We start from the raw sequence: 21,721 nt of genomic DNA on the forward strand, positions 1-21,721 counted from the left end.
GCTGACTCTGAAGGCGAGATGGGAGGCTTAAGTCTTACTCTGAACATCCGTCGTTCACCTCTCTGCCAAAGCAACTAGGAGAAGACTAGATTTGAGATGGGAAGACAGGGCCGAAACGAAGAGGCCTGGGCAGATGGTGATGCTTTTTGTAAGAATTTGGGGTGAAAGAGAAAAAATGCTGCAACACAATATGCGGTGGCCTGAGCTCTCGGTCCATTAGGGGGAGCAGGGCCCCACGGGGGTGACCAGGGGCCCGGACGGGAGCCAGCACGCGGGGAGCGCACCTGACCGCTCAGGTGGAGGCAGGGCCTGCCGCTGCAGCCACGAAGCTCCGGCTGGGACTTGAGGCATTAATCCAATTTCCCTTTCCTCGTGCCACTTACCAGCTGTGAGGCATCAGGCAAATTGTTCAATCTTTCTCGGGCTCCGTTTTCTCATTTGAGAAATGGAGATAAAATGCTCCCCCGCACAAGGCAAAGTGGCGGGATTAAATGACAGCAAGACGTGTCTGACACACAGTGGGCTTCTTCTCCTTTCCACGTTTGTCCTCTGCAATCCTTGATCTGTGAGCACGGAACTTCTACGCAGAAGAATTCAGCCCCTGCCTCCTGCATCCCGGCAGCCGGAGCTCGGACCCCCCCTTGTCCACACGGCTACCCAGGGTGCCCAGGGCCAGCCCCCCAGATATGTCCCTGTGCGGCCTGGCCAGGCCAGAAGCACCCACAGTCAGGAAGCCCCAGGAAGCCTCACAGCCCCAGAGGCTGAGAGTTGTTTCCCTCGCTGCTATTTTGCAACAGGCTGTTTTCCCTGAAAGGCCAGTAAATACAGCTCACATGAGCGTGCACGTTTGGCGTGGGAGTGAGGGGGCACTCGTGCTCAGTTACTACAGTGCAAAGGTCTTCAGTGGAAGTAAGAACCCCCGAGTCAAGCCCTTGCCCTCACCTCAGTCTACCAAGAAGCAAGCTGAGGTGTAGAAAGGAGGCTCGCCTGGGCCGAGGCAGCCCTGCTGCGGGGCCAGCTCTGCACGCCGACCGCCTTCCTTTCCGGACTAAGAGGAGTGGGAGCCTGCAGCCTCTGCCGAGCAGGGATTCCGCTCCGCCGGGGAGCAGAACCGTGGGACTCAGGGCTGTGGGAAGCCTCGGCTGACCCCGGGGGTGCGGAAGCAGACGTGGTATCAGGACTTCTAAGGAGAAGCCTGAACCTTTGTTGAGTTAGGAGACTGCGCTGGGTGTTTAACGTGCATGGTCCCATTTGATTTTTGCAACAGCCCCAAGAGTAGGGACACTGTCCCTTCCCCAGAGACATCCCCATATAGTTCTCAGCATGCGCGGGTCCCCCCTGTACGGCAAAGAGCACTCTGAAGATGTGCTTAGATTAAGGCCTTGAGATGGGCACGTAGCCGGGGCTCCACGTAATCACAGGGTCCTTACAAGAGGGCGGCAGGAGGGCCGGAGAAAGGGGAGATGTGGTGACAAACACGGAGGGTGGTGTGGTGGGCTTCGAAGAGAGAGGAAGAAGCCATTAGTCAAGAGATGGATGCAGGAGGCCCTGAGACTCTGAAAAGGACAAAAATAAGGTTCTCCCCTGGGGCCCTGTCACCCACCTGATTCCGGCCCGTAGGACTCATTTCAGACTTCTGATCTCCAAAATTCTCAGGTAATAAAGCTGTGTTGTTTTCAGCCACCAAGTTTGTGGTAGTTTCTTACAACAGCGGTGTCAGACTAAATCACCCATTTCGCAGATGAGCAAGCTGAAGCTTGCTTGGAATCCAATCACCCGGCTACAGTCACCGAAGCAGGGATGATCTACACGGGGCAACTCCGTGGCCCGTGCTCTTATATGCTGGACTACATCACGCTGGGGAAGGAGGGGGGCGGGTGCAATCTCACAACCTAAAAAATGAAAGGGGGCACCTGGGTGGCCCAGCGGTTGAGCATCTGCTTTTGGCTCAGGTCATGATCCCAGGGTCCTGGGATTGAGTCCCACATCGGGCTCCCTGCATGAAGCCTGCTTCTCCCTCTGCCTGGATCTCTGCCCCTCTCTGTGTGTCTCATGAATAAATAAAATCTTAAAAAACAAGAAAGGCCTTCCTCAGCCGTGTGTGATAGTCAGGAGAGTCACAGTTTCCTGTTCCATTGAAACAGGAACAAAGGTCATTAGAGAGAGTAGCTGTTCCATTCAGGAGCACAGGTAGAGGCAGTACTGACCCTGCTGGGCTCTTTCCAGGACGCCACTCCTGCCCCATGGACTGTGCTGCTTCTGTAGTTTGTGGGGCATTTACACAGGTGCTGCCCTTCTGCAAGGAGAAGCACCTGCCCGTGGTGACCAGTGTGGAGCCAGCCAGCCCAGGGGAAGCCCTACCTGTGGCCACCTTGACAGGCTGACACTCGAGCCAGCTCTCCTCACAACGTGCATGCACACGTTGTGTGTGTGTGTGGGGGGGGGCGTGGAGAAAGGACCTGGCTATCACCTGGAAGCCATCAACTGCTGAGAACCCCGGTCTACACAGCCCCACATTTGGAAACACCCAGTTGCATATCTGTGATCCTACAGACTCCTGCATGGACATCAGCTCCACTCCGAGTCCTCTCTGGGGAGCCTTTCTAGGCGACACGCATTGGTCCAAGTGCTTTAGAGGTGGTATCCTCTTCAGTTGTCACACAATTCCTATAGAACAGGCACCGCTTATCGGGTGGTTGTTCTGATCGCTGGGAGCGGCACGGAGCACTCACCCTGCTAGCCACGGGCAGGCAGAGACAAGATCAGAATCCAGGTGTTTCCACTTGTGAGTCAACCTTCAATGAAGGAGAAGAGCAACTACTCTGAAAGAGGCCAGGGCGTACTTCAGGAAGTAGGAGCCTTTAATTATTACGGCTGTTATTATTAACGCTATTATTATCTTATTGTTCTTTGAACGCTTTTAGAGCTAAAGAAAAAAGTCAACGAAATGGGAAAAGCGGATGTCAGCTGCGTTAAGACTCCCCCTTCGTAAATCCCCATCCCTCCCTACGGTGTGAGGACCGGATTTTATTTATGCTCCCCGAATGCAGCCAGCGGCGGGGCTGGGGCTGCGGGATCCGGGCTCTGGCGGGAGATGCAGACCGAGCTTTTGTTTTGATCTCGCTGCTCAGGTTAATGCATCCCGATGCCTCCGCGGGCTGTTTCCCAGGATGCCGTCATTCCAGTGTCTCCGTGGAAATGAATTAAATGCAGCAGTATTTACAAATCTTGAGTCAGATTTCCATCCTGTCCAACAGGATGAGAACCTGCCCCACTATTTACGCCAGTAAGCGGAGAAGGACATCAAAGCTCCGGTACTAACTGCAGGCGGGGATAATGACCTAAGTGGCTGTAATCTAGACTCTGTGCTTTACCACAGCAAAGTGCACCTGCTCCTCCTACGGAGGGGACAAGGAGCAGCATTCGCATCTCTGCTTAACGGGCAGGACACCTGACTCCAGCCTCGTCTCTAAACAGCCGTGGATCCCACGTCTCTATGGTTTCACCTCGACATTCCGCTCGCATCGGGGGAGAAGGCTGCGGGGACACACGAGGCCTGCGTGGGGGCAGGTGCACCTCGAGTGCCTGCAGCGGGGGCTGCGGGGCTCCTTCCGCACAACTGATGAGAGAGGGGATGGTAAGGATGTGTTGCGGACGCAAACCAGTCCCCTCTTTGTTGTCGTTCATGTTATTACTTCACTCTGGGATGGATTTTTCTGGGCACGAGCAAGGGGTGGTGGGGCGGGTGGGAAGCATCTGAGCTCTGGAGCGACAAGGTCTGGAGGTAAAGTCCCAGCCCCACGATCCGCCAGCCACGTGCCTTCATGGGCAGGCCACGAACTGACCGGCCTCTCCATTTCCTCATCTGTAGAATGGGTATGCGCTTCCTGCCTGTCCATGTTAATGTGCCCTACCCCCCCCCCTTTTTTTTATGTTTGAACTAAGCCCAATTTTCTGAGCATATAACAAATTGATTAGAACTCAGCTGTAAAAAAAAATAAAAATAAGTAAAAAAAAAGAAGAACTCAGCTGTGTAGAATTTGCAGACCTAAAAGATCGTCTTTTTGAGATAAAATCTGATCAGTATCATTAAGTCCACCCTTTGAAAGTGCACAATTGTGGGTGTTTTTTGTTTTTTTTTTTTAGTTTATTTTCAAGGTTCTGCATGAATCCACCACTGCCTAGTTCTAGAACATTTTCACCACCACCCAGAAGCAAACTCATTGCCAGGAGCCGCTACTATATTTAGAACATAGGTTGCTAATCACCATCTTGCTATTCTTCAAGGTCCAAGAAATCGCTGAGGTTCACACTGTATTACTCCTGGACTTACCGTCAGCACCAAAGCATCAGACATTTGATATTTCCCCTCCGCAGCTCTTAGATTGACAGCTGACGTCCCCTCAGCCCTGCCAAGTACATGGCATGTTCGTGCAGCTCAAAGGCCGTGTTTCCTGCATTTTCTATCCCCCCCCCCCAGCACCTCAGCTCAGGGCTGAACACACACGTGGGTGCTGGCTAAACTCCTGACTTTTTTTTTAAATTTATTTATTTATTCGAGAGAGGGAGAGAGAGAGAGGCAGAGACCCAGGCAGAGGGAGAAGCAGGCCCCATGCAGGCAGCCCGATGTGGGACTCGATCCCAGGACCCCGGGGTCACACCCTGGGCCGAAGGCAGGTGCTCAACCGCTGAGCCCCCCGCCCCGGGGTCCCTCACTCCTGCCTCCTGCCTGATTGGCCAGTTGTCACCTCTGAAGCCCAGCACGGCTGTCATCGCTCTGCTGCCCCGCACGCCAGAGCCTCCGCAAGCTGTCACGTTCCACACTTACCCCCCAAAGCATGTGCTGTTCATTTTTCATCTTAATGAACTGTCCAGTCGAGTTTAGCAACGGGGACAGCGAGAGTAGCACGCTCGGGACGTCTTACGCCTTTTGCTATTGTCACAAAGCTTCTCCCTCCAACACCGGCGCGTAATTGAAATAAAAGATCTCAATGGCGACAAACGCCATTTGTCAAGAAGGAAGTGGAGTAAGGGCTACATCTCAAAAATTCCTACTAACGAGCTTTAGAAGCCTGGATTGTTGCCGCGCTCCCTGACGGACACCGGCCCAGGCACCGCAGCGCCCGGCTACTGTTCTCGGTGTCGGCTTGGGCGCAACCACTTTGGGTACCAACCCCACGGGAGCCCTGATTTCCCGGAGTATTACAGGTGCACCCTCCCCCGGGGCCAGGTGGGTCGGTGCACGGCCGCCCCAGCAGGGGACGTTCAGGACTTCGGGCGGCCCAGGCGCGCGGCTGCTGGTTGGGCAGCGCCACTTCGATGCCCGCCGGGCCGGGTCTGCGGCGCCGGGGCCCGGGAGCTCATCGAGCAGGAGGAAAGGACAAAAGGAGACGCACCAAAGAACAGTGTCCGCAGCCCCCGACGGCTGTGGCGAAGGGCTGGACCGAAGAAGAAATGGGGAGCAACGGGCTGGGCGCGGGCGGGGGCGTCGAGGCGGCGCTGGCTGCTCACCAGGGGCCGCGGGAACAGCCCGCGGGGCCCTGAGGCTGGAAAGGGCCGGGCCGGGGTGTGTCAGGGACGCCCGGCGACACGGTGGGGGCCTGCATGTGATCCCGATGGGATGGGGTCATGACACACTGCGGGGGAAGGCCCAAGGGCCCTGGCGGTCCATGCCCCCCCCCCCCCCCCGCCGGGGCACATTAGGCCCAGACCTGCCCCCGCTCCGTCCTCGCTTTTCAATTCGGCTTCGGATCGGGACCCGTGCCTCAGGCCTCCTCGCTGGCAGCCGGGCTCTCCTGGGCCGCCCCGACCCAGCCCTGGCGCTGGGCTCCCTGGAAGGGCCGAGGGGGAGCCCCCACCCCCTGGGAGCAGGACTCCTGTGCAAGCAAGGAGCAGGGCCCAGCGGGGCTTCTCTTGCCCTCCACGGCGCCCGGGCAGCCCGAAGGCTCCGGACACCCCCCGCCCCCGAGGGGCAGGACCAGGACTGAAATCCGTCTTGGTTTCAGGTCCCTGTGGCGAGAGGTCCCTGCTGTCCCGCTTCCCGGGCGGCCCACGCTCCCGTTCCGGGGAAACCACGGAGGCCCAGGGCATGCAGGGCTCACGGGGACCCGGGGCCTTGCGCCCACCGCGCGGGTGACAGCCTGGGCGCCCGAGGGCAGTGTCCCGCGGGGGGAGCAGGGTGGAGGAGGGCGGCCGGTGGGGGCCCGACGACAGGCTCGGGTCACCCTGTGGCACCTGGGACAGGCCCGGCTGATCCAGGCCACACGGGCGGGCTGCCCCGAGGGCCGCGGTCGGGGCTGGAGCTGCCACTCGAGGGCGCTGAGGAAGCTGCACCTGCGCGGGGGGTGGGGGGTCCTCTTGGCCCGGGCAGAAGGGCGGGGGGCAGTCTGGGTTGGTGGAGCCCCGAGGAGTCCCCGAGGGACCAGGGCTCAGAGTCACGGCTCCCACCGCGCCCTGGCTGTGACCCCGGGCAGACGACAGCTGTCCCCCAGACTCGGCTCAACCTCCCTGCGCCTCAGCTTACTCCTCCAGAGAATGGGATGCACAGCGTCCCTGCGCGGGGCTCAAGGAGCGGGATGCACAGACGCTGGGGCAGCAGCACGCTGTCCCTCTGGAACACGGCCCTGGGCAGCGGGCACCGCCGGGTGCGAGGAGCCGGCCACACTCGGCAGCGGGGGCCCGGGGACGGAGGCCGCCTCCCCCAGGAAGGCCGCTCGCCCAGCCCACGCCCTGCGATGCAGGCCCCAGCACTGAGCAGCCTGCGGCCTCGAAGATCTTGCAGGCCTAGAGGCGGTAAGTGGCTACGAGGTCACACGGGAAGCCACACCGGCTTCTCCACCAGGCACGTGCCTGGGCCCGAAATACTCGAGAGGCTCACGGGAATTTTTTTTTTTTGCCTGATTATTTATTTATTTATTTATTCATTCATTCATTCATTCATTCATTTATTCATTCATTCTTTTTTTTCCGATTATTTTCTTAATGGAGATATAATCGACATATGACATCATATTCGTTCCAGGTGCACAACATACTGGTTAATATGTTTAGACTGCAAGACGATCACCACCATAAACCTGGTTAACACCGGGCACCCCATTTAGCTGTATTTTTTTCTTGTGACGCGAGTTTTTAAGACCCTCTTTCTCGGCAACTTTCAAGTATACGCTACGGTATCATTAACTGTAGTCACCATGCTGCACACTACGTACCCAGGACTGATTTATTTTATAACGGGGAACTTTGTACCCTTTGATCACCTTCACCTATTTTGCCCACCCCCGTCCCCCGACCCCCTGCCTCCGGCAACCGCCAATCTGTTCTCTGTATCCGTGAATTCGGTTTTACATTTTGTTTTGCCTTAAGATGGTACGTATAAGTGAGATCGTATGGTTCTTGTCTTCCTCTGCCTGACATATTTCCCTTAGCATAATGCCGTCAGGGGCCATCCACGTTGGTATAAACGGCAAGGTTTCCTTTTTTATGGCCACGTAATATTCCTGCGTGACACCGTCCTTATCCACTCGTCTGTCTGTGGACATGCTTCCGTATCGTGGCTACTATAAATAATGTGCGATGAACACGGGGGTGCAGATACCTTTTCAAGTCAATGTTTTTGCCCCCTCTGGGTAAACACCCAGAAGTGGAATTACCAGGTCATACGGTAGTTCTATCTTTAATTTTTTGAGAAACCTCCATAGTCTTTTGCACAGTGGCTGTTACCACTTTACATTCCCACCAAGGGTGCACTGAATTCCCTTTTCCCCACATCCTCACACAGCAACTTTGTAATTTCTTTTAAGGTCAGAAGGGGAATTAATCGCCTTTTTTTGGAGGGGGGAGATTATATTCGTCTTTATAACAAATCACCCATAGAATATATTTATTTTTTATGGTAGAAGGAGCTCTTGAAAGTGAAGGTGCCTGGGGTCCATGGAAGGCATATGGACCACCCCCCCCCCGCCCAAGGCGCCAACACATTGGAGGGAGAGAAGTGACCACCTGTCCCACTGGCCCAGGGAACCCCACCCGGAGGAGAGGACTCTTCTCTACGTTTCTAGAGAAATGGGGAAAGAGGCGGAAACCTTGTGCAAGGGAATCCGGATGGAATCACCCCAGGGAGTCCCAGGACCACCAGCAATAAGCTATGGATGGAGCATAAATGGGGGCTGACCTGGGGATGGCTTGGGGGCTTCAGGAGACGAGAGGGAGGGGAGGCGGGATCCTGGCCGTCTTATGAGCCACGTGCCCTGTAACTTATCCTGCAAGAGACCATGGTCTTCTGAAGCTTAAGGTTTTCAAGGTAAGCAACTTTGCATTTGGATTTTGGAGAAATCCTGCAGCAGCTTGGAGGAGAGGTGCCGAGGAGGCCGTGCTCCCAGGAGCCGGGGTGCCGCCACCCTGGCCGTGCCCGGGGGGAGCACGGGGTGCTCATTGCCCTCGCGGGTCCCGCTCCAACCCCAGAGGACCTGAAGGTTCACCAGCAAGGCAGGCTTCTTCTTTGCCCCAAGCCTGACGTCAACGGGTTGGGGCAATGAAGAACAATCCTCCTGGGTCCAGGTTTCAAGTGGAAATTCTGCAGTGAAAGTGGGGAGCGTGGAAAGGCCCAAGACAGCATCTGTTAGGGACAGACACACGGTACTCGGGGGAACTTACTAGACGTTGGTTTAGAGAGGCACCTCCTCACCCAGCCCTTCCTGGCAAGTCTGTGGCCGGATTTTTCACAGTTCATTTTCTTATTAAAAAAAAAAAAAAAGAGAGAGAGAGAGAGAGAGAGAGAGAAAGAAAGAAAGGAAAGAGAATGTATAAGAACTGTTGCTGTGGCAACCTAACAGCCTTTGGAATGGTGCTGAGATTCTAAAATCCAGAGCCTCTTGAAAAGATGAACTCACTGGCCCCTCCGCGATTTTTCTGAAGCTTCCAAATAGAGGCATCTGCCAGGTGTCAGGCTGCAGCCTCCTAGACCCTCGGCAGACACAGCTAATTGGAGGCAGATTTTAGCACGGCCTGTGACCGGTCCTTCTCTGCAGTCTCCGACTTCCTTGAGCTCCGAGGCCCCCACAGGGCACGGGGTAATTTGGGTTAGTAGCCTCCGGAGGAGAGGGCGATTCTCTGGCTTAGGAATCACACGAGGCCACCGAGAGCCGACAGGCCATGGCCTGATTTTTTTTGTCCTGCCCCAGTGGGAGCGGCGGAACCTCCTGGACGGAACATAAGGAAACAGGTGGACACACAGGGAGGTCGGGGGACACCCCCTCACCGGCATAGGAGTCCCATAAAAATAGGAACCGCAGTAGGTCTTATTCCCAGGTGAACACGTGGAATTAGAGCGGGGCAAAGCGTCAGTCGGCGGGTGTTCCATGTGCGAATGAACGGCTGCCTGGCCAGGAAGTCCCTCCCTAGAGATCTTCCCCCGCCGCTCTCAGCTCCACCTGCCTCCTCCAGCCGAGATGCATCTCTCTGGCTGCCCCCCCACCCGGGTCACCATCACACGGTCTGCAGAGAGCACGCACATGTCTTGATACAAAGCATGAAAGAGGCCGCGAAGGATTTCAATAATTATTTGATGAGTGACTGAATGAATACCTGAAAACTATCCTCCTGGGCCCAGAGCTCTTGACTACAAAACCATCTCGCACTGTCTTCTTGGGTTACTTCCTGCCTGTCACAGTATTCAGAGTCCCTCTCACGTAGAATAAAACCGTCCCTTGCCATGGCATGCACGCAGGAAGCGCGCAGATGATAACTTGAGCAGTGCTCGGGGGGCTTTGATCTCTGAAAGGAGAGAATCCTACGCCAGGCTTTGAGGTTGCCGCGTTGAAGCTGACCAACAGAAGACCTCTACTGTCTAAAGGGCCGGGTGTCGGAAGGGAAGGGATCAGATTTTACCCGACTGTGTTGTGTGTTCCCACCCCGGACCACTGGGCCCAGAAGGCAAGTTCAGAGAGCTCGCTCACCTGCCCGAGATGCTCACCGCTTGCTGAGTGAGCACGTGACAAGGCAGGGAGAAACCTCTGCCAGGGATGAGCACAGGTGGGTATCGAGTGGCCCAGAGAAGGGCCCGCCCTGCTATCTCCATCCTGGAGGCAGATTTGCTGCTCATGGCATCTCAGAGCAACTGACACAAGGAGGACCATGTTCTAGATTTCCAGGAAACCTGGGGTGTCCAGGAAGTAAGTGCTGGGGAGGCAAAGCCTCACACAGATCTCTGGGTAACTGACATCCAAGCTGTACCTTAATTCGGGATTAAATCCATGCAATCGTTGCACGGAACATGGCAAATGATTAAAAAAAATCAGCTATCTTAGATGATGGGCTTATTTTTTATTTTTTTATTTTTTAAAGGTTTTATTTATTCATGAGATGCACACAGAGAGAGGCAGGGACACAGGCAGAGGGAGAACCAGGCTCCCTGCAGGGAGCTCAATGTGGGACTCGATCCCAGGATCCCGGGACCATGCTCCGAGCCCAACGTTGAACCGTTGAGCCACCCAGGCGTCCCTAGGTGATGGGTTTATAATGAATTCATTGTGTTATTTTTGCAACTTTCTTCAGGTTTGTGATTTTTCTTGATTTTAAAAAAGTTTAAAGTCAAAGGAGAGCAAGTCAAATGAATAAGGGGGAAAAAAACCTAATAAAGGTTTCTTTTTCTAGAACAGTGTGCATACCAGTGTGTGTAGTCAGATACCCTCTACACATGCAGATGTGGAGAAAGTGACTCTGTGGATACGTGTGGTTGTAATAATCATCCAGGAAATCTCTGGACAGCCTCAGAGGAATCCAAAAATAGTAACTGCCTCCGCAGGGAAGGAAATTCATGGATGAGAGGAGGCGCGGAGGGAGACGGGATTCTCTGTAGACCTTTTATCACCTTTTGAATTTCAGACCATCTTCATCTATTGAGCTGTCTTAGCTACTTAAACATAATAAAGATGAAAACAAACAAACCACCTAGTCACGACCAACAGTGGCCCGAGAACTGTACTGAGCCTTCTCTCTCTCTCTCTCTCTCTCTCTCACTTCTGCACTACAAAATCCTTCCTGGCCTTTTCTTGGTAAACTCCTATGCATGCTCCATGTCTAAATCCAAAGGTCACCTCCCCACTGAAGCTTCTCTTGGTTTCGTCTCCCAGAGTCACCCCCTCGACGCTCCTAGGGCAGCCTAGACCTGTCTAGAAGGAGCTTGCATCACGGTTATTTGTCTGCCATGGTTATTTGGCTCCATCACACAGAGGGAAGTTCTTCAAAGACACAGCTTGAGTTTCACTCCTGTATTCCCCCAAAGCATGTGCATTTGGCCCCTTGTTTCATTTCCAGCACCTATTCCAATGGCTAAAACAAGAACAGTCCTCAAGAGGTGGATGGTTCTCTTTGCCTCCTCGCCCTGTGTGTTCCCTCTCACTCAGTGCACACACTCAGCTGCATCCTAATGCCTTAGCCAGAAGCTGCCGGGGCTCCTTCAGAACCCACGTGGAGGTTTAGGCCATGGCCACACCGGGAGAGCCATGATACAGTTGCCCTCTAACTTCCTTAGGACTGCAAGGCAAGCTACGGAAGAACTGGAAGCGTCGGTGCTCAGGAGGAGGGAGGGACCCTGGCCTCCCCCATTGTTGATCGCGTCCCTTAGCCAGTTGACTTTCAGCTCTCTGGACCTCAGGATGCTCGTCTATGAAAGAATCGTGATGACTGCACGTACCACTCCTACCACTCCAAGTCCTGGTGACGCCCGACAAGATCGCGCAGCCGAGCGCAGTGCCTGCACGCGGGCAGGCTCCCCAAACACCAGCTCTCACTGTCGTTACCAGGCGTGGCCTCGGAGTCGTGTTCATCGGTAGCTAAATACAGCAGGATTCAAGACTCGCAACTCCCGTGGAAGGTCTGTCCTTTAGCATTGATTGGGGCCGAGATAGGCCCCTCGTGTTGCCCGGCACATGAGCGCTGCCCGTAATTCTCAGCTGACGGCAGGACCCACAGTCACATCACAGGCACCCAAGATCTGCAAAGAAGTCCGCAAGTGGACTGTGTCTGCTTTTTATTCAGGTGACACCAGCTACAGACAGATACTTGGCCTCTTTCTCCACAGTGGCCTACATCCCGAAATAGGCAATGTGCATTCACAGACAGACCCAGCAGGCCCGGGGGGTGGAAGGCAGGCTGCCAACATTTCGAACAAAGCCGAGCCTGGTGGGTATACTTCGGCACAGGTGAGCCGCAGCTCCCCCCCGCCCCCCCAACCAAAGTGGCTTTTGGGGATTGATTTTTGTGCAAATGAAAGATAACTGGGTGACCTGTGACCACTGAGCCCTGCTGATTAGCACTCATGCGTGTAAGCTTTCCATGAGCCTAAGGCCAAATACTTTCCACTTTAAGACCATCCTATCTGTGCCCCAGTGCCCTAGAATAAAGGCCCAGGGAGGTAGCAGGAGGAGAAGCCCTATCCTGGAGCTACCCCAGGTAATTCCTCCCCTGCTCTGAAGAGGGACCCAAGGGAAGTGTGTGCCAGGAATGAGGTTCAAGTGGATCTCCCTGGAGGTCAGCCGCAGAGCTGATCTTGTAGGCCCAAACCGCTTCCCTACCACTTGTTAAAAGCCTTTCTCTTTCTTTATCCCTCTCTCCACCCCATGTCTCCTTTTCCTTCCTACCTGGACGTTGAGCACTTTGTACAGAGCAACTTAACTGTCAGCTCATCGATGAAAAGGGAGGTGCCCCTTCTGCTCTGCGAGCCTACCCGGCACACCGCAGGTGCCTTCCGGAAATGCTGCCATGTGAATTGACGGGGGATCAAGAATCTGAGTCTGGAGCCTAAGCTGTTGGTTAATTGTGTTTTGTTCTTCTGAAACCTTACAGTATAACCACAAACAAGTCTTTCCTTTCTTTAAGGAGAAAAAAAAAAAAAAATCCTCTCTGTAAAACAAGAATCTTAGCCCCAAAGATCAAACGGCCATTCTGTTTGTACCACGCTGTGTTTTTTTTTTTTTTTTTTTTTAACCCAAGGGGGTTACAAGCATTAGAATAGTTTACCTTCCTCTCCTTGGAAGAAAGCTAAGCAGAATTCTTCAAAATAGGCGTTCTTAATTTCTAAGCAGAAAAAAAGAAATAGGGATCCCTGGGTGGCGCAGCGGTTTGGCGCCTGCCTTTGGCCCAGGGCGTGATCCTGGAGACCCGGGATCGAATCCCACGTCGGACTCCCGGTGCATGGAGCCTGCTTCTCCCTCTGCCTGTGTCTCTGCCTCTCTCTCTCTCTGTGTGACTATCATAAATAATAAAAATTAAAAAAAAAAGAACTCTTACTTAAAAAAAAAAAAGAAATAAAGAAATAAAAAGAAACTAACAGGTATCCTGGAAGAGAAATTAAATTCAAGTACTTTCTATTTAACTTCTGACTCTGCTTCATTGATACCTTATTCTAATTGTCCCCATTATCTAGAAAAATAGGAAATGTCAGTTGCATATTCTGTTGAAGAATTCACAGGGCCGATGAAATGAAGAGACCCATTTGGCTTGGCAGAAATGAGATGATCATCACTCACAGACATGTCTACAGGAGAGATGCATCTCATCTGCTGAGCCAGGCTTCGGAGCAAATGAGTGCAAAATATGGTAATTTGCGGGGAGCCAGGCACATACTCCAGATCATACTGGTGCTTTCACAGGGAAGTGCCTCTCCGCTCCCTGAAGGGCATTTTCATTCACTGGCTTATTTCCCATAACAAACATGGGCCAGAGCAAGGCAGAAAGAGTTGGGGAGCTCCCCAAGTTGAAATTTTGTCCTCCAATAGATTCACATTCAAATATGAGTATCCAACACCTGGGAAGTCGCCACAGAGTTAGGGGTCTAGTCATCATCTATGTCACAAAAGCTTGCAGGGGGTGGTGGGGGGACTGGAGCGGGGTGTAGGTAAAGAGTCACGCCTCCCTTGCAGGAACTGGTTTATCTGTTTGTTTGTCTGTGTTTTTGGTCCACAACAGAGCAGATTGATTCAGGCCTAAGAGACTTAAGCTCCAGCTGAAGCCAGACTTCTTAATGATAAACATTTCCAAGGATAAAAATTACGTCAATATGGCCAGAGGCAAGTGAGTTACCTTCTCCAAGACTCAGTTTTCTCATTTAGCGAATCTTGGACATTTATAATACCTACCACATTAGGTTTCTGCAAGGATTGTGGGAGGCCACAATGTCTTTCAATATCTTATTTGCCTGATGTGTACTAGGCACTCAATACCTGTTAGCTGCCATTTATTATGACTTTTCTCTCTGTAACATCAGCTCCCCTTCCTCATGTTCTAGTCAAAATATAAAGTCTCTATTCATGTGTTTGATGAATATTTATTGGGAACCTACTTTGGTCCAGACACAGTGCTTGCAACTAGGAGCACAGTGGTCCTCAAATAAGTCCTGCCCTGAAGAACCTCCAGGTCTAGCTGAGAACACAGGTAATCAAATAGACAATTCCAGCCCACTGCTGACAACGCAGTAGATGGTGTAATCTCTGACTACCAACGTGCTGTAGAGGAGATACCCATGGCTCAGCCTTCAGGGATGAGAGAATTCCTTAGAGGTGCTGAGGTCCAAGCCAAGACACAAAGCCACCAAGAGCTGGCTTGCGAAGAGAGGCAGATTATCGGGCTTTGGGGAAGTGACAGTTGTATCCTACAGTATCCCACAGTGGAGGCGTCTGCTAAAGGCTGGGTGGGCAGAGAGAATGGCCAAGAGAGGAGTCCAGACAGTAAAACAGCGGCTCCTACCCCGAGAGGATCCCAGACATTTACGAAGGAATTCAGATCTCTGACACTGAAAAGATTAAGTAGGAAAGTAGCAGGCTATCTGGACATAGGGATGTAGTTTACAGTAGTTGTATGGAAGATGTATCAGGGGCAAGGTGACTGGTCGGGTGGCAACTGTCATAACTCTGGAGAAAGAGGACCAGGCTTATGTTTGCAGGATGGCAGTGGGGAGACAAGAGATATTAAAAAATATATGTATTTCAGAGATAACAGGACTATCATCAGTAGGAATCAACAGAAATAAATTGCTTTTGGAGGTAAGGCACTGAGAGGCATACAGTAGCACCTCCATATTTCTGACCTGGATGAATTTTGATGCTACCCCGAAACACGACATAGAGGACAAAGTTATGTACTGGGCCTCTGCATTTAAAGCATCTGTTGGACATCCATATGGAGATGAGGCACAGACATACAGATTGATGGACTTAGAACCCTAAAATGTAGGGAGTCATGCCAATAGAATTATTTCTTACATTCTATCTGGATTGCTGGATGTTCTATAAAAATAGCTCTAGTTATCACTGACAAGATAGATAAGATAAAAGGATTCACAGAATCCTAAAACTTAAGAATGGTTAATGCCCCTAGGTCCAACTACCCTGTGGCCTGGAGAGGAGCTCATTAATCGAAGGGCACAGGGACAGTGAGGGGCAGAGCTGGGCCTGAGATCTGAAATCAGCCTTTTGGCTTATGATCTTGTGGTCGGTCTTTGGAGGTCTAAAAGGTTCAGCCTCCTGGCCATGGGATATAAGCCTCCCTGTTCATATTTATAGAATTCTCTTCAAAAGAAGAAAAAGAGGAAAAAGCAACACGGCAATTGTCTTAGTCTGCCCAGCTAAGTCTTTCCTTAGGAACCCAGTTCCTTTTTGCTCCTCTGAGTTTTCTAGTCATTCCTCTCCCACAAATATACAAACAACAACAACCACAAAATCCATCACCCTTATACTAGTACATAACAGGTGTTCACTAAAGAGAACCCAAGAACAACAGCGAATAATCACATTCTTCAGAGACTCAGAAAGTAGGCCAACTTCCGTCTCAGATTCTGCTTTTGATTTGACGCAGGTTCGACCAAAGGCAGGTTGGAGGAAGGGAGGGGCCTGCTGGGCATCATTTCCATCCCCACATTCATAGTACAGTAAAGTAGCTCCATCTTACCTTCTTCACCCATTGGATACCTGCTGCCAATTCCTATAACACACTCCACCCATCGGATTGGTCACTCAACAAATGACAAGCGGAACGAGTGTCACAGGGCCACGGAGTCGAAAATACGGTGATTTCTGCAAAAAGTGAAAGGATCATTATTAACCTAGAGGCGACATGAATCAATGAAATGACACACTACTAGACACCGGGGATACACCGTTGCGCAGACAGGCTTTTCTCTTAGAGCAGAACAGTCCAGGTGTGGAGAGAAAGGTGTAAGCAAAGTATTGCCATTGTGCGAAAACTGGGGAAAACCTGCCGTGGGTTTAGAACAACCAAAAGATGGTGTGACTAACTCTATGTGCACTTAGTACTTTGACGAAAAGATAAGAGCAGCCATCATCCAGCCCCCTACACCTTGCTACGGACGTCACATACATTTGCTCTGCCACGAGCAACAGACCTGTGGGGGGGGATAGCAACTCTCGGAGCCCATTTCTGAGATGACCCACGTTCTATCTGAGTCCAAAGTAGGTCCCCTCTCTCTGCAAGGGGGAACCACTGTTCTGGTGCTGCCAGAGCCTTGTGCAATGACAGTCCCAAGGGCACAGAGGGACAGCGGTGGCTGCGGTGACAGGAGATGTCATCCCTACACCAGCAGGCCTGAGCACGGGGCGGACAGAGCCGCAATTCTTCCTCGAGACTACATTCTTCTCCGCCCCCTCCCGCGCTACAGCACACTCTGGATTTCTGTGTGGGGGCCGTGTTCCGCCTGGATTCTGGTCTGATTCATCCTCATATCTCCCAAGTGTCTAACACATTCCCTAGCCCAGAGCAGCTGTTCAATGTATGTGTGTTCAGTGAATGAAGAGAGGAATACGGGGCGTCTGAACAGCTGTCGTCTTCAAAAACTGAGGCACCGAACCAAGGAAGGTGGTTGCTGGCATAGCTTTAACACAATGGCACGAAGGATTTCTTGAATGTCCTTCATCTCCAGGGTTTCTACCTTCTAGGATCAACCCAGACTGCATTAGCATCTGAAACAGCTCCTGGGGCACCCGGGTGGCTCAGTCAGTGAAGCGCCCCACTCTTGGTTTTGGCTCAGGCTGTGATCTCACGGTCATGAGGCCGAGCCCCGCATCCGGCTCTGCACTCAGCGTGGAATCTGCTTGGGATTCTTTCCTCCTCCCTCTTCCTCTGCTCCTTCCCCTTGCTCTCTCTCTCTCTCTCAAATAAATAAAATATATATTTTTAAAAAGAACGGAAATAGCTTCTTATTTGACTTTACTTATTATGCTTCTTTTTTTGTTTCCAAATCCACTTTTCTTATCTCATCTTGGTTCCACCCAACAGTTCCTCCTCATGCACCATGCCTTCCTCCCCAAAACAGCAATGACAGCAGCAACAAGCAAACACCCTCCTTGGTGAAGGGCTACAGATAAATTACGTGTCTAAAATGCGTCCACAGCATCTCGATATGGGGATTATAGCAAGAACAAGGAAATTTCCCACTGTGTGCTATTTCCAGGATGTTGAGGACAGAATAGCAATGGGATTATTCACAGATGAACATGGAGTCAGACAGAAAAAGCCACCTGGACGATTCAGAGAACACATAACTGATGAAGGTCCCTACTTTGCAACCACACTCCATGTTGAGCCAGTCTTCAAAAACGGCCCCCTCCCAAATGAACCATACGTCTCACATATTCATGCCCCAGGGCCCCTCCTCTGTGAATCTGAGTTGTCTGTCCTTGGGTCACCAATGAAACATAGCAAAGGGACACTCTATGATTTCGAAACCAAGTCCTAAGAAACCTTGCAGCCTGCCTTGTGCTCTCGGAAAGCTGCATCTGGAAGAAGTCAGCGGTCATGTCAGAGGTCTAAAGACTCTAGACCCAGATGCTATGAGGAAGCCCCAGGTAGCCATGGGGAGAAGCTGCATGGAAAGAGAGAGAAAGAGAGAGAGAGAGAGAGATTGAGAGGCCCAGCCATACCTAGTTATTCTAGGCATCCGAGCTAGGGTGCCAGCTGGGAAGCAAAGATGCCATCTTGGACATCCAACTCAGTCAACCTTCATGTGCCTCCACCATCTGACTACACAGCGTGAGAGACCCCAAGTGAAAACCACCCAGATGACTTCACTAAACTCAACTATAAAAGGTAATAGTGAATTGTTACAAGCCGCTAAATTGAGGACCGTATGTTCCTCAGCAGCGGATAACTAGTTCGCCATAAATGGAACAGGCGTCTGCCACGGCCTCACTAATGCATTCTCTTTAAATACGTGTCACCACTGTGGTTGTCCTAAGCCCCTCCGAGTATCTCACCCCACTACGCGAAGGGTGAGACTCTTGGCCAAGGTGTGCAGCCAACAAGATCCGAGGTGGGACCAGAATTCAGCAGACACGACAGGCTCTGCTCCTTCTCTTGGCACCCCCAGTATGCAGTCAGCTCGTAATACAGCTGTACCTGTAGCCAGCGTGCTTTTAAAAGTTTACTTCTCAAATCCATAAAATCTAATTGAACTCCCACTTTGCCTTGCACCGCTTACTTCCCTGCAAAGTATCCCCTATAAAATCCCTTTCACCAAAAGTCTGCACAGACAATTAAGAGCTTTGGAAGGAAAGCAAAAATAGCTGGGTGAATTGTCTATGAATTCCGAGGACTGCAAACACTTGAGACAGGATGTAGGTTGTGTGGAAATGTTGGTATACAACTGCACTGTGCTTCTTAGAAAAGAAAACAAAGGCTTAAAAAAAAAAATCTTAGCTGTCTCTGTGCTTTCAGCAGAGTTGACGGGAAGAGAGCTTGTTGGGGCTGAGAGGTCCTTGCGCATCTACCGCCCATCTTCTCTTTCCACTAGAGTCCCTGCCTGGAATGTTGACTTTCCTTCCTCTTCCCATGACTCCCCCAGACCTGGAATCACGCGTTCCCTTCTGAGCCATGGAAATCCAATGTAGCCCCGTGGCATCTACCCCCACCTACTCTCAGACCGTCTCCTCGTCCTCTCTCAGGGCCATCATGGGCCTGCTCCGAGGACAGGGTCACGGCCTTCTGCGCCCCGTGTCCAGCACTGTGCTCAGCCACCGGCAGCCCTGACCCCCTAGGGGCACAGACGCCTCCTGCCGTAGATGACTGCGGAGAGACTGAGAAATCGGGGGAAAGAACACGGAAGCCAAGGGCATCGAGAGGTTGGGGAAATCTCTAGCAAGCGTACAGAAAGCAAGGAGAAAAGCCAGGGAGGGAGGGTGGCACATTTCCCTTGCTGAGCTCTGAGTGTTGAGAAGGTTCCGTACATGCAAGTCCATAGGCTTCCCTTTGACCCAGAAGTCTCTCTGTCCTTCTCTGAGGGTCCCTGCTCCAGATCAAACGCCTTGGCCTACAGATCTGCAAGTGTGGATGCTCTTCAGGAGCGTGGACTCAGCCAGGCCAGGCATGGGCTGGGATCTTGTTAACGGTACAGGGGCAACAAGGACAGCAGTAGGTAGTGCTGGGGGGGGGGGGGCAGGAGGGTAAGGGCTGGAAGTACGTGCATTAAGTTAAAATAGTTCCCACCTCACTGACTCCATCAACAGGATCCTGGGCCACCTGCTGTGTGTGCGATGCTGGTGTAGGTGGGGGGCGGGTGACAGGTGAAAAGGCCAGGAGCTGTCACGGAGGGGAGCAGGGGAGCCCAAGGGCACAGGGACAGCTCCATTTTATAGACAGAAGAAACCAGCTAAGCGGTAAGTGTCCACGTGCTCAGAGCCGGGGAGCGGCATGGCCCGATGGGTCACCAACAACCCACCCCTCTCCTGGCGGATTTGAGGCCTGCTTCCAGGGGAAAATCATACCCACCCCTCTAGGACATCAGCCCAGAAAACGTCTACTTTTTTAGTAAAACGACACAACAGAGAATCTCCAGTGCTTTGGTAGGGAGCTGACTGGAACGAACGGTGACTCAGTAGATTAGTATTAAACCAACAGATGAAATCTCCGGTTTCGGAGGCCGCCACGTTCTGGCAAAGAAGCCCAGAGAGGCCACACGCCTTCCAGCTGGAGTGGAGAGACCAAGTGGTCCTGTCGTCCCCTGTCGTCCCCTGAAGCTGCTGCTGCGTCTTGTTCTGTGGGCAGGAGAAGGGGCAGCAGAGGGGCGCCCGGCTCTGCCCCCACCCCCCCCACCCCCCCGCGGCAGGGCCTTCTTCCTTTTGTGGGTGTCCTGTCTGCCTGACATTGCTGGAGGGATGAATAAACACCATTAATAATCATCACTGGGTGTTTCTCTTTCCTGTTATGGCCCAAGTTCCAAAACCATATGGCGAAGCATATTTTGTAAGATAGGTTTATGGATTTTGAATTTTTTTGAAAAAAAAAAATAGTGAAGAGGAGGAGCGGGCTCTCGAATGCGAGGAGACACTCGGTTGGAGGGCACGCTTCGCCCCTCCGAGCCCTCTGACTTGGGGCAGGCGACTCCGGGCTGCACTTCGTCACTAGGCAATGGGAGTAGCGACCGGTTGGCAGGATGGTGCTCCGTGGGCAGCTGTGACCGCGGGGAGACGCCCGCTGTGTTCTCCGCCGGGCATGCGACCTAAGGGTTAGCTTGGCCCTTTACCGTGAATCCGCCACTCAGACGGGCCCCTGGCCCGGGCGCCACCCACAGAGGCCGGCGCTCGGCTCCGCGCAGCACAGACCCCGCGCACGGGGTGTCAACCCGGTGGACGTTTCCCACACCAGCCTTTCTCAGATGGAGACACGGCGCCTCAAGACATTTGGGGGACCCTCAACTTCCCGGCGCCGCTCGGACGCCTGCTCCCACTGAGGGTGGAGGACTGCCCGGGGCTCACGCCGGCCTGCAGAACCTCCAGCCCGGGCCCTGCGCCGGCGGGGAAGACGGAGGGGATGACAGAGGGGATGACAAGGGGGATGACAGAGGGTGATGATGGCGCGGATGACGGCGGGAATGAGGGTGGAGATGACGGCGGGGATGACAAGGGGGATGACAGAGGGGATGAGGGTGGGGATGATGGCAGGGGATGACAAAGGGGGATGATGGAGGGGGATGACGGCGGGGATGACAGCGGGGACGAGGGTGGGGATGACGGCGGAGATGACAGCGGGAACGAGGGTGGGGATGACGGCGGAGATGACAGCGGGAAAGAGGGTGGGGATGACGGTGGAGATGACAGCGGGGATGACGGCGGGGATGACAGCGGGGACGAGGGTGGGGATGACGGCGGAGATGACAGCAGGGATGAGGATGGGGATGACGGCGGGGATGACAAGGGGGATGACAGAGGGGATGAGGGTGGGGATGATGGCAGGGGATGACAAAGGGGGATGATGGAGGGGGATGACGGCGGGGATGACAGCGGGGACGAGGGTGGGGATGACGGCGGAGATGACAGCGGGAACGAGGGTGGGGATGACGGTGGAGATGACAGCGGGGATGACGGCGGGGATGACAGCGGGGACGAGGGTGGGGATGACGGCGGAGATGACAGCGGGGATGAAGGTGGGGAATGACGGCGGAGATGACAGCAGGGATGAGGGTGGGGATGAGGGTGGGGATGACTGCGGGGATGACGGCAGGGATGACAGCAGAGATGATAGAGTGAGATGATGGCAGGGATGAGGGTGGGGATGATGGCCGGGATGAAGGCGGGGATGATGAAGGGGGATGACGAAGGGGGATGAGGGTAGGGATGACAGCGGGGATGATGAAGGGGGATGATGGAGGGGGATGACGGCGGGGATGACAGCGGGGACGAGGGTGGGGATGACAGCGGAGATGACAGCGGGGATG

The 21,721-nt window shown here is 53.2% G+C and overlaps 1 protein-coding gene and 1 long non-coding RNA gene across 7 annotated transcripts in view; one reads left to right on the forward strand and one right to left on the reverse strand.

Moving 5' to 3' along the window:
- CDH11 (cadherin 11) overlaps positions 1 to 21,721 on the reverse strand; it is a 148,351-nt gene that overhangs the window by 68,076 nt on the left and 58,554 nt on the right. For 3 of the 4 annotated variants that reach the window (XM_077885743.1, XM_077885751.1, XM_077885764.1), the window contains exon 2: positions 15,946 to 16,070. The gene's annotated coding sequence lies outside the window, so the exon portion shown is untranslated. Of the gene's footprint in view, positions 1 to 8,655; positions 8,793 to 15,945; positions 16,071 to 21,721 lie in introns of those variants that run through there. The other variant, XM_077885759.1, reaches the window with a different exon arrangement.
- Positions 8,867 to 12,917, forward strand: LOC144306313 (uncharacterized). 3 transcript variants are annotated; one of them, XR_013373393.1, is made up of 3 exons: positions 8,867 to 11,875; positions 12,083 to 12,203; positions 12,666 to 12,917. It is a non-coding gene; the product is annotated as an uncharacterized LOC144306313 (long non-coding RNA). The 3 variants fall into 3 exon arrangements; XR_013373386.1 differs by having other exon boundaries at positions 8,867 to 12,203; XR_013373390.1 differs by having other exon boundaries at positions 8,867 to 12,183.

The sequence above is a fragment of the Canis aureus genome, chromosome 3 (genome assembly GCF_053574225.1).
Source record: "Canis aureus isolate CA01 chromosome 3, VMU_Caureus_v.1.0, whole genome shotgun sequence".
Lineage (NCBI taxonomy): Eukaryota > Metazoa > Chordata > Mammalia > Carnivora > Canidae > Canis > Canis aureus.